Source organism: Dromaius novaehollandiae, chromosome 3, assembly GCF_036370855.1.
Source record: "Dromaius novaehollandiae isolate bDroNov1 chromosome 3, bDroNov1.hap1, whole genome shotgun sequence".
Lineage (NCBI taxonomy): Eukaryota > Metazoa > Chordata > Aves > Casuariiformes > Dromaiidae > Dromaius > Dromaius novaehollandiae.
Window position 1 is genome coordinate 41,636,591 of NC_088100.1, and position 12,797 is coordinate 41,649,387.

Below are 12,797 nucleotides of genomic sequence, written 5' to 3' on the forward strand. Positions count from 1 at the left end.
CCTAGTCTCCCTCTAAGCCGACATTTGGCAGCGTTACTGCTGGAGCATACTACAGCATGTGTTAACATATGGCCCCACCAAATGTACCTGAAAGGCTTATTTGGCTCTCAGTTCCCCACCTTCGTCCTCAGTTAACACAAGAGAGGGTTGGGAACGCTGTGTTTCCAGAGCCATGGGCAAGGTAAAGCAGCTCGATAAAACCCCTGGGCCAGCAGTCAGGCCCACACGTCTGTCCAAGCGCTTGGATGGCTCAGGCTGAGCTCAGGGCTCAAAGCAGGGGGGGAGAGACTTGAATTCACCTGAACGATGACAAACATTTTTGACTTCCAGATCATGACATGGCAGAAGTGTGGGAGGTCTCTCACCAGGGATGGTTCCACCTGGGCAGACTGCAGAGGCTTGGGGGGGGGGGGGGGGCAGGAAGGAAAGAAAAAGAAAAAGAAAATACAAAGGCAAAACTGGATGACCTTGTATTGCTAAGCTTGATCTGTCAGGCAATAGTTAATGTTGAGGAATCTTACAATTCTGTTTATATTCTTTCACCAAAAACAGGTGTTGGGAAGCCCACAATGGGAGGGGCGTGCAGATAAAAAAAGAAAGAGGAACCACATTTTTTTTTATGTGCATGATCTGTTCAGACGAATCTTCTTACTGACAGCCTCTTTTCCTGGAATCGGCACTGATGCTTAAGTATGACTCTTGGGCTCTCTGACAAACAGAGCGCGTACCTCAAATGTTTAGGTCATGTTATACATTTCTGGTGAAGGATGACATGATTCTGATGGGAGTTATGGGAGAATTAAGTCATTTTTAACAGACGCATTATTAAAACTTCCAGGGTTTTTAAAATTTAGATTCGCCTTGCTTTTCTTTTTTTCTTTTTGGTTATTTTCATACTATTACAGCCATGTGCTGCTGCTTACCATTTGAAGAGCGAGGAAGAAAGGAAAGCTCTCTAGTGAAATCCATCTTACTTCTTCTCCTAGTCACCTTGCATGCAATGGTATCTGTGCTTGTTACAGCTACGGATTTTGTATGAAAAAAATGCTTTGACCCACAGATTCCCCCCTCGCTCCGCTGCTGCTCCTTCTCCAGCACACCAGCCAGCTCACTGTCTCTTTTCTCCTCCAGCCCTTTTGTTGCTGAATGTCAGGGTCACCAGTGCTACCGCTGACATGATTGGTGTTGCTGACATTACACCACTGCTCGAAAGCAAGCAGGCAGAGGGCAGGGGGAAAAAAAACCTGCAGCCATTTTAGGCAGAAGGAATCAGGCTAAAGCAGATCTTAGCAACCTCGCTCTTGCCAATTAAAAGAAGGTCCTTGCACCACAACGGACGTCTGCGGCGTTTAAGCGATCTGCCTGCGTTCGGGAAATCAGTGCACTTCTGCCTGCCCCAACAAGTCCTGGAGGTGCGCTCCAAGTTTTGAGATCAAAGGCCCCAGTCTTTCTGGGGAGGGAGTGACACAGACAAAATGGTAAAAAGTATCCCACAAGAGAGAAAGCCAGACCTGTGATTCAGCAGATTCAAATGCTCAGAGGTACCCCAGTCTGCGCACTACTGAAAGACAGCAGCAGTCCATTACACGTATTGATTTGCAGCACTTTGTCAGCACTAATGATGTCACCTCATTAAAAGAGATAAATGCCCTACTGTTCTACCAAAAGCATCTGCTTCTCCCTCTTTCTCGCCTGTTCTCCAGCAGGGCCCTCAGCAGCAGCATACTGAAATCAAATTGAAATCCAGTGCAAAATTTGCTTAGAGCTGCTTACTAAGATTGCTTTTTGTTATTCTCCTCTTCACTAAAAAAAATAAAAGAAGAGTTATTCTACATTTCTTACCGGGTACTTCTTAAGATACTGAACGGGCACATCAAAGGAAAACACAGCCAAGCGGTGGTTCTAGTTAGGGAAGCTTTACAGAGCAACAGCTGCACTCTCCGTTAACCACAGCACTCCTGTGAGTAAAGGATTTTTTTTAAATAAACTAATATTTATGTTGGGAAATTTGTTCATTGTTAGGTAAAATAATACATTTGCAACTTTGATGAAAATAGGTGAAGTGATAGGTCAGGTGGCAATAATTAATTCCATTTGTTAACCCCCCCGCCCAATATGTTGCCACATAGAATGTACTGGTTTTTTTCTGACAGATTCCTAGTTAAATAAAAAGGTAGCCTTGTACCATAATGAACATTTTATGCATAATTCCTTTGTGTATAAGGTCTCTAAAGTACACATTATTAAAGTCTATTAAACTCTCTATTTAGCAGAATTACCAATGTGCCTTTTGGGAAATTATTACAATGAGGCTGTACCGGTATTTAAATTCCAGTTGTTTAACATTCTTTTCCCAACACCAAGCCAGGTATCTACTTTAAAGTGCAGTTAGACGTCTTCGAGAATGGCATAAACCTTTCTATGAACTGCTTACAGAAATAGATTTAAAAAATTACTCTTCCAACCTAACATGTTTTTCATAATTAATGTCAGACAACTACTGCTTTCAAACAGCAGGAACTCCTTCCTGATCATCTTTACCAAGCATAGCACTTCATAGTTAAATCTGCTCATGGCAATGATTAACCATTTGCAGGCATACAATGTGTTAATAGAAGATATCACCCTATTTAAGGCAATTTTGGCCCATAAGGTCCCATTCTTTACCAATGGCTTCTCTATGAGAAAAGCCCTGCCCTTGCATGGGACTGCCTGACTCCAGGGATGGAGGGGCCTCAAAGTTCTCCAAACTTGGTATATATCTAGGTCCTCAATCTGTTCCAGCTACTAAAAACTCTGCAGATCAAACCTGAACTGTACGTAAGGCAACAACAGAGCAGCTATGAAATTTGTGCCCCTCAGACCACTTCCCTTTGAGATGCTACAGTTACAGCCGCTCTCCAAATGTGCTGGATTTCATAGCACTGACTCTTAAACTTGATTCCAAACTTATGGCCTGCTCCCACTGTGATAAGAGCAGGTACTTTTTCAATGGGAAGACTCTCACGTTGCTTGGGCGAGAGGAAGCAAACTCCACAATAATAGAGATCACAGGTTAAGTTACTGGGCTGGTGCAGAGGAGTCCTTATTCCAACCTGTCAGATTTCCTCCGTGACCTTCAATAAATCACCACGTCCCTGCCTCCATTCCTCATCAGTATGAGCGTGATATTTCATCCTCTTTTAGATGCTCTGGTTCTGTCCATGAGGCTGTCAGGCTCTCCAGCAAAGACAGCCGAGCAAGTACCTACACAGATGTCTTGTCCTTGCCATTACATCACACCAGCAGTTTTCGAATTTGAACACCACTTCAATATTCAATCAGCTTCAACTGCAAGACAGGAGCATCAATATATCTAACTAACACAGACCGCTAAAAGTTTCTGAAACCAATGGGCACAGAAATAAACAGAAAATCAAAGTGGTGGTTGCTCAACAGCACTACTCATTGGACAAATATGCATAATTTAGGCTATCATACAACCAACTGTTTTGATATGCCAGGATATTAAAGTTTATGTGCAAATACACACAAATGGAGGGCTAAAGTCATTATTGGAAGCTGTCTGGTACATACAGTACGAGTTCCTTTGACAAGCATGAATCAAATATTGTCCACTCATTTTGGCTCTAAGACAAATTCAATGCCCTCTGGCAGGCCAACACAATAAAGCTGTTTCCATTATGACCAAAAGTCCTCGAGAGAACAATCCTTGGAAAATTAGCACAGCAAATGGGTGGACATATTTTAACCATACGCTAATTCCCTATAAATCAATGGATAAAAAGTGCTTCCTTTCTCCAGTTACAAACTCTGAGCCAAATCACCTTCTCTGTTTTACAAATGCAACCTCATTGACTTTGCTAGAGTTACATATGCATCAGAGCAGATTTTGTCCTTGTGTGCAACGGGAGGCCAAATAGCCCATAAATAAGAAAGGAAAAAACTGAAGTGGGATGTGGAGCACCTTCAAAAAGGAGATACATGTCTCAGTAAGACACAGGAGGGACAACACTCTTAATTTCACTTCTTTGGTTTGCCCCTACGTTGGGAAAGCCTCTTTTATGCTTAGACAGAACATGTTTTTCAGGCTTTTAAAGTTACTTTATCCCACTGCAGATCAGAAGTCCAACAATATCACATGTTGGATTAGGAAAGTACCTAGCATCTACTGTATTTTCTGTGAAAGAAACACATCTCTCACCCCATTTGATAGGTCAATGGTGCGGCTCTGTTGTAGTCTGAAATGATCTAAGAATAAGATGTCGCAACCCCTCTGCCTCCAGTCCCTTGTTCCCATCCCTTCCTCTGCCTCAACCTTAGTAACATGATCAGGCAAGATGGTTCTGATGAGCTGTCCAAGAAAACAGCCACTTCTTTAGTTTAGTTAGCTTTGGACTGGATTTGCCCCATCAAGCAGAGCTCACAGCATGGCCTCATAGGCACCAACAGTGGTGCAAGACAGAAGATAGGAACTCCTGGCCAGGGCTAGGGCGGGGAGGGAAGGATGGACTGCCGCAGCCGTAACTGGAACTGGCTCAGGCTGCGACAACATCCTTTCGTCCTTGATGCCTACCAGGAGGCATCGCAGAAACGCGAGATGCAGCATGCAGTGCAGCATCTATCACAGGCAGTGCAATACACGTCGAACGTTCCCATCTTCTTGTGTCTCGATGTTAAACACACCAGATGACAGACATTACAAAAGCACCCAGCAATAAGTCCTCACTGGTTCTTGCAGGATATCAGGTGTAGATGTGGTACAGCCTTAATTCCTTGTTGCGGCATGTGGACAAGCAGCTAGCTACCTCAGTCAAGCTGTCACTTTGTCTCTCCTGCCACCTACTGAAAATCAAAATATGTGGCACCAACTTGAGTGCATCTCCACTTCTGTTTGAAAATCTCAACCTGTAGTTCTTCTAGAAGCACTGGCATTTGCACGTGGGCACTCCCTGTTGCAGCAACTGCTCCGGTGATGCTATCCAACACTTCTGGATTAAGGCTAAATGTGAATTTTGCAACTATACTTAACTCACTGATGCTTCATAGTTAAAATTAGCTTTAAATGCTAAAAATTCTCCAAAGTTTAGGGCTCTGGAGCGCCTCTCCCCCAACCCCACACAGAATTTAATCACAGAAGATTTATTTAAACAGTGAACACATCATAATGCCCATAAACCTACATCCTTTTTTTGCAGTTATTTCCGAGGACTAAACTGACAACAGGCAAAACCCAAAAGAAAAAGAACTTCCCATTAGGTATAAGATTGTCAGCCTGTGGGTAGGGGTGAAACTGTCACTGCATTTGAACTAAGTAACCAAACCAGTGTCACCCAAGAATAGACCTGCCAGATACAAGAGTCTGCTTTAGACCGTGGTTTATCCTGTCCTTTTAACCTCTCACTCTCAAAAGCACATTTGAACAAGTTTCGGCTGTGCCATGCATGCCCTCCACAGCACAGCGCTACACAAGCGAGACTTCCTCTGCAAGACTGGCACACACTCGCTCAGCTCAGGCTCTAAAATCATGCCGTGCAGAAGGTGCTTCAAAAGTACACAAATGCCTGCGTCCAGGCAATGCAGCCAAGGAAAAAAAACTATTTTGTCATAACCATCTGGGTTCTGACATCAGTCCAGATACTGAAACTGTCAAGCTGGTCCAGCACAGCCCAAACACATTGCAGGAGCTTCAAATCCATTAATGGTCGTATATGAAAACCAACAAGCAATCAGCCCAAAAGTGAATGGACAGCTACCTCACGTTAACTATTATGCCATCCTTCCAGAAGGTGATTGCTTGACAACTTGATTATTTAGCCTTTTCTTATTAATCTTAAGAAAGTATTCAAATCAAAAACAAACTGAAATTGCTAAAATATTCTCACTGTTTTCTAATAAGGAGCTAGCTTGCATGTGCGGGTTTATTTTCCCACACATGGCATTCCCTTTTACCTAACCAATGGGCAACAGCCTGGAGCTATATGAGAGCAGATATCTTTGATAAAGGAATATTTAGATGAAGGAGAAAGACTTTCAGCATTTGCATGATCAAGTAAGCTATCAAATTCATTTATTTATGCTGTGACCACAGTAATCAAGAGGTATTAAACGCGGAGCTGAGCACCAGTCAAAGTGCATTCTAAACCTGATTTTTCACTGGTTTCAACAAGGAAATCTTTTACCAGCAGAACTCTTAACGTTCTTTTCAAGCTGCAATTAGAGAAGCGGTTACAGAAGACATACTGCTCTACGCTTGCAAAAGCAAGAGTAGACAGTCTTGTTTTTGCAAGAGGAGTACTAAAGTAATAATAGGCCTTTCATTTTAGCACTTAGAATTTGATCAACTAAAGAAAAAACTTTAATATAATACCACTGACTTATAGATAAGTATTTCTGAAAAAGGAGGACATGCCTTTTCCCTAAGCAAATCTGACAGGGCTATAACTAAAAATATTTGCGTTAACGCACTCACTTCAGTATGAACACAAGAAAACAACCAGAATGAATAACTGGAGTGAATAATACCAGCTATCGAGGCACCAAAATGCCTGAAGAGCAGTGATACATCCACTTAAGGCCGAATATGGCCCACGAGCATCGTTACACAAGAGTAAATTTATCAGGGAGTAACAGCACATTCTAATTAATTACAAAGATGTTGCAAACAAGTGAGATGCCTGTGACAGAGGTAAAAAGAGACCTTTTTACAGTGCATGATTAGAGATGGCTTTGCTGACATCAATTTAATTTATAACAGAATCAGGCAAAAAAGTAAACAATCATTTCAGCAGTTACTAACACCACAGGACTATAAAGTAAAAGCTAATGGACTGAACAGAACCTGAAAGCACCTCACTCTTTTTAACGCAGCAACTTGAAAAACCTGCCACTACGATGGCAGTAGCAGAGGGTGCTTGCGCATCATCACTGGAAATTCTTGAGCAATTCTCAATGATCTTTAAGGATACTATAAGGAAATTAAAAAAGCCACTTTCACACATGTTGTGTTGCCCATTTGGATTGATGCCTCACTAAACCAATAGGCGAAGTTTCATCATCAAAAAGACTTCTAACTCTGCTGTCCACAACTGAATGGATGGGAGAGAAATTTAAGCTTGTTAGGTTTATGACTGACAGAGACTTTGTAAGAGAAATTGAAGTTTGTGGATCACTGGGTGATAAGCTGCTCCCAGAGTCTTGCTTGCTTTGAGAAATGGGAACTGGTTGGGAGATTTTCAGAGCAGATTCTCCAAACAACTTCAAGCTGTTGAGAGAAGCTGCTATCCAGAAAGCTCAAAGGAGGAAAAGAAAGAAGAAAAAGGGAAATCACAATTAATGGGATTTGGCCACAATCAGAAATAGCTAAGTTTCAGAGTATATCATAAACAGTCTTCCACTTTGTCGTTGCACCAGTTCTCCACCATTGCATATGAGAAATTTACATATATTTAATGCTTCAAAAAAAAAAAATCATGGAAATTTTGCTTAGGATCTGTTTAGAACAAATTTTGTCTCCCCTCTGACACATCCAATAGATACACTTATTAAGTAGAGGAAATTGCCATAGCTACATAACTTCCAGCTACGGTCATGATTCTTTTCTTTTATGATTCTTCTTATTTTAAGGAAAATGCATGCCTGTAAATTCCATAAATGAACACTTGCAATACGAGGAAGTCACTGCCACACTCATCTTAGAAATCACATGCTAACTCTCTGATCCCTCTGTAGAGAATCACAGTTTGCTCAAGTTTTCTGTTGGAGAGGATTGCTATTTCATTCCTTCCAGTGGAATAATTTGAATAATTTGAGCTCAAAGCACAGGGTTTCCTTGCTCACAGAGAGAGCAGAGTCTTCGGCACATCTTCAGATTCAGGCAGGTTATACAATTATGGCACACAGCATGGTCTTTGGAAAGAAATGAAGTATTTCTCAGCCTGAGGAAACGAAAGAAGAACCGCTTCTCTTACAAAGTAAGGGCAAGCGCTCTGGTGCACCTTGGCGGTATGAATTCCAGGAACCGGCTATGAGTTACCCCACTCCACAAAGAGCAACTAGGTCAGACCTCAGAGCAGAATCCACAGTTCTGCTGATCTGGTTAGCAACACGCTGAGGATCTCTTGCTCATCTGACCTAGATGAAAAGGATGGTGGCTGCTGCTCATTCCAGCTAGGACACGCAGTTGCATTTGAGCTGGGGAATACGTCTCTTTCAGCTCTCGACTCTGGAAGCTTTCTGTATTCAACTGTTCTCGGGAAAGACGGCAAGAAGGAAAATAACATAGACTCCCTGTGCAGAAGTAACATGAGAAACAGAAGAGATGCTCTAATGTGCCTGGCTGTTACCTGGATACTGCAGGCAGAAAGCAAATGGCACTACCTGTGCTGATGGAAAGCTACGTGCAGAGAGGCTGCAACAACATGCAATTCTTTAAGGCCCGATATATACACCAGTCAAGGAACATACCTTTTCAGGGGCCCGTGCTATCAGTTTAACACTGAGAAGAGAGCTACTTGCTTAAGGCAGCAGTGAAAGAAAAATTCCTTGAGAAGATGTCCTCTACCTGGTGTACGCTGTGAAAACTGAAGCCGAGTGCGAGACATGACATAACATGCAAGCACTCAAAATTAATCCTTCCTCAGATCCCAGAAGAGACAGTGCCATGGTGTGCACAACTCAGGAAGATGCCAATAACAGAGAAATTTCTGGTCTAATCAGGAGATAGAGGAAAAGGTAGTATGACCGAAAGAATGGAAGCAATATGAGAAGCGAGATAAAAGAATTAAGGGGCTGATAGCATCTCACAGACAACGCAATTTTAGAAGAAGGAGAGGAAGCTGAACTACAGTGAAAGAGAGGGAAGGAAGAGTAAGGCTGATTTTCCTGATAGGCATGTCATGAACGGTTCCCGAAACATGTCTAGTCTGGCTGGATGTCCAACATAAAGAGGCATACAACAACACATGTGGCATCTTCAGAGCAGAAAAAAGGAGATTGGGGGGAGGAGGCAGGAACAACAGTGACTCTCTGCAGGGTGATTAAAAGAAATTCAAGTCTTCTAAGTGCAATAAATAGAGACAAAGTTATTAACCTTTCAGTCAATAATGAATTTAAATAGTTAATGCAGGAATTACGCAGAGCTTGGCCACTAATGCAAAAATCTTAAGAAGAAAACTTTTGCTCCTCATAATCTCTGTTCTTTTAGAAAACTCACAGCCACTGATGGGAGATTAGCTTTATAAAGTGAGAATTTCACTGGAATTGCAGCTCTGGGTAACCTTGAGAAACGTTGTTCACAGATGCAGAAAATGTAGGATAATTAGGCATTTTGGGGAGAGGGAAATGAAAATTACAGCAATCATGCAAATACAATAAATAACAATGCCGTCCTTCTCTGGGACCTTCCAGAGGATCTCAGGGCAACCCAGAGACATTCCTCATTAAAAGCTACCATGCTATGGCCACGGCTTATCACATAGTCTAAACCTCAGATCTGACTGTACTTTTCTTCCTTATGCGCCTGTCCCCTGGTGCGTCTCATCCCAGACATCAGCTGTAAACTCCAAGGGGCAACGACCCCGTCACACGGTTGTGCGGTGGCTCCTGCAGGACCCCAGCCAGGACCCAGGATGCCGTCAAGTGCTACTTCAATATAATTAACGAGGGAGACCCATGAAGAGACACAGAAGACAAAAGGCTTCCACCAAGTGAGAAAACTCTTAAGTGCAGGCAGCGACAACAGAACTCAGCTGAGGAGGCATTCACCACACCAAACGTCCTCAGTAGGACAATGCACCCCTAACAAGCGGGCCACGAAATCCAGCGGTCTTGCAGACAAAAGTGTAAAAGAAGCAGCGGGGGGGAGAAAAGGGGAAGACAAGGTCAACCAGAACGAGGGAGGCTACAGACAAACACTCTCCTCCCAAAAGGAAAGCACCTTAACAGATACTGCTATGTGGTCTGCAGAAGACGCTGTTCTGTGGGAGAAAGGGTCAAGTTAAAACACAAACCCACATACACACACTCCCACAACTTTCTTAACTACAGCTCAGGATTTAAGAAAATGTTTTGCAGGAAACTTGTTTTAGCGCTTGTGTTCTAACAATTTCCCATTCCAGTTGCTGTTCCTACTCTAATTCCAGTCAGCGTCAGGACAAAACACTAATATTTAGATATTGCATTGTTAAGGGAAGCTAAAGCAGCAGGAAGTTATATCAAAAATATATAAATATAGTCCATGCCTATTTAAAGCTTCAAATGCCTATCAGTAGAAAACTGCATAAATTAACTCAACATAATTCTCCAGCATGCACCAAGATCTAAAAAAATTTAAGTTTGATGTTCTCTCTTGCCACCCACTTAAAAAAAAAAAAAAAAGGAAAACACGCACACGCTGGGGTGAGTTTGGGTTGCAAACGGTAACAAAATCAACACCCAGTCCAACCGAATAAATGCAGTCTACTTTCTGACATACCAAAGACCGTGCCATAGCCAGCTCAAAACCCAAACAAGAACCACTCCCCCCCCCTCCAGCCCCCTCGCACCCGCTTTCACCCGTAACGAAGCTCCACCACCGGCCACCCGCTCCGGACGCCCCGTCCTGCCCCTCCACCCTCCCTCCCCACGCCACGCCATGACCCCCGCCGGGGCCAGACCCCCAGCGCCCCGCCACCCCGGGCACCCTGGCGTCGAGACAAAGCAAACTCCCTCTCGCATCACACAGCAAACTCAATTTTCTAGAAACCTTCCAGTTAGTAGTTTACCGCTGCCGTAATCCCGGGCTGTCAACAACGTGTTCTTTGTTGCCTGTGCGCCGCTGCGTGCGGGTGTGCATGTTGTCCCCCCCCCCCCTTTTTTTTTATTTTCAGGAGAAATTTGGGTTTTTAAATGAGTAATCTGTTTTCGAGTGATTTCTCCACGCTGGCTCCACCCTGTACTGTAAACTAGACATTACCTTATACAAGAATGAATCTGCTGCATTCCTCTGTCTAGCTGCCTCGCAGCACATTTCCGACACTCGCAGCAGAATCAACAGCGGCGCACACTCTCCCACCCCTTCCCTCCTCCCCTTCCCCCTCCCACCCGCTTTTTCTTTCTCTCTCCCTTTTTTTATTTTTTTTTTCACTGCCTCACTGTGTTTTTGTGTAAATGATCTCACATGACTCAACAAATCCATCTGCCTGGAGCAGGCCAAGTTTGGAGCCTTCCCAGGAGGGAGGAGAAGAATTGCTTTGTGGAAAGGACCTGGAGCTTTGCCCTTTCTTTGGCTCAAATTACCCGCCTGTCAGGCCTGACGGATTTGGCTAAAAATAAAAGGAAGCGGGCCGTGAAAAGGAGATGAATGAGCTCAGCAGTTCCTTAGATAACATGGGCCTGGTGTTGCCCAAAGCTCCCAAAGCAGGAACTTCAAATGCTGGGCATGTAAGTGCAATGCTGCAGTCGAGGTGAACTTGGCTGTTAGAAAAAAAAAAAAAAAGACACACACACACACACACACACACGCGCACACACACACACACACACACACACACACACACACACGCAGGCACACACACACTGTTGGAAATAAATCGATTAAAGGCACAGACACAGGCAGGCAGAACAGGAAAGCTGCCTGCTGTAGGTTTTCGGCTCGTAAAACGTGAGCGCGGCAGCGTTTCCACCGCGAACGGGGGGCGGCGGCGGGGACCCGTGATGTCAACCCGGCGGCCGTGCCAGCGCCGCGCTCAAAGCCATTTGCGCAAATGTATGCCCAGCACCCGCGGTGGGTATTAAGCACTTAGTTTGGCAATGTAATGACACACTGTAACAATCTGTAATGTGAAGCAGTCAGCAAAGCCCTGGCTCTGAAAGCTATTTCTCCTAACCATTAACCATATGTTTGGCTCCTCAGCTCTCCGAGCGGGTGTTCCAGCTCACCATCTGGTTTCTATCCACACAAGCAACTGTAAAGCGCAGCGTATTTCCCTCTGGAGCCGCATGTTTCTCTCCATCTCCCTCTCTCGCTGCCGGCCCGCCCCCGCTCCTCCGGCTCCCTTCTTTCTCATTCACCACTTCCAAAGCCGACATCGCCTCCGCGGCCGAAGAGCGACCTCCCCGCCGGCGGAGCTGGTCGGTGCAGGCACGGGGCTGGGAGACATTGGCACCGACGCCTGGCAGATCGCGTTAAAAATAGGAGCGTTCCTGGGAGACCCGGGCGGCACTGCGGTGCCCGTTGCATCTCCTGCTTGGGGACGAGCCTGCAGGCACGCGCGTGCGCACACGCAGAGTGCTCGGTTGGGATTACATCAACTCCGTCCCGCCACTGCAGAAGGACTTCCATAATGAATTTAACAACAGGAGTACGACTGGCCACGTGTCTCCTGCCCCCCTAACACGGCTCCTAGGCACATCTGGTTTCGGTCTCCCATCCCTCCCCCAAATTAAGACAATTTTGGGGTGGAAAAAAAAGAAAAAGAAAAACAAGAATGGAATGACAAAGATCTGAAGAGAAAGGGATGAAAATATATACTTTTCTTGTGATGACTAAACAAGCCTTTTCTGAAATTATAAAAAAGCTTTTAAGTATAATATTTGAGAAGACCTTGTACCATATGTTTGCTTTACGATTTTATGAATTCAAATTACTCTTTATATTTTTAAAACACTTTCATTCTGCTCTTTATTTCTGAAGTCACCTATGGGAGATCAGCAGTAATTTTGCTCCCTGGTTGGCCAATTTAAGACTAATCATGACCTAATGCAAGTATTCAGGGATGCAAGCAATAGGATATTCAGCAAATCCCACATTTGCTCCT

At 44.1% G+C, this 12,797-nt stretch overlaps 1 protein-coding gene across 9 annotated transcripts in view; it reads right to left on the minus strand.

The window, feature by feature from the left end:
- Positions 1–12,797, minus strand: part of BACH2 (BTB domain and CNC homolog 2) — a 195,729-nt gene that overhangs the window by 138,401 nt on the left and 44,531 nt on the right. Inside the window, exon 3 of one of the 9 annotated variants that reach the window (XM_064508781.1) lies at positions 1,843–1,958. The exons of 6 other annotated variants lie outside the window; for them this stretch is intronic. The gene's annotated coding sequence lies outside the window, so the exon portion shown is untranslated. Of the gene's footprint in view, positions 1–1,842; positions 1,959–10,763; positions 10,856–10,954; positions 11,075–12,797 lie in introns of those variants that run through there. 2 more of the 9 variants (XM_026093408.2, XM_064508782.1) reach the window with 2 other exon arrangements.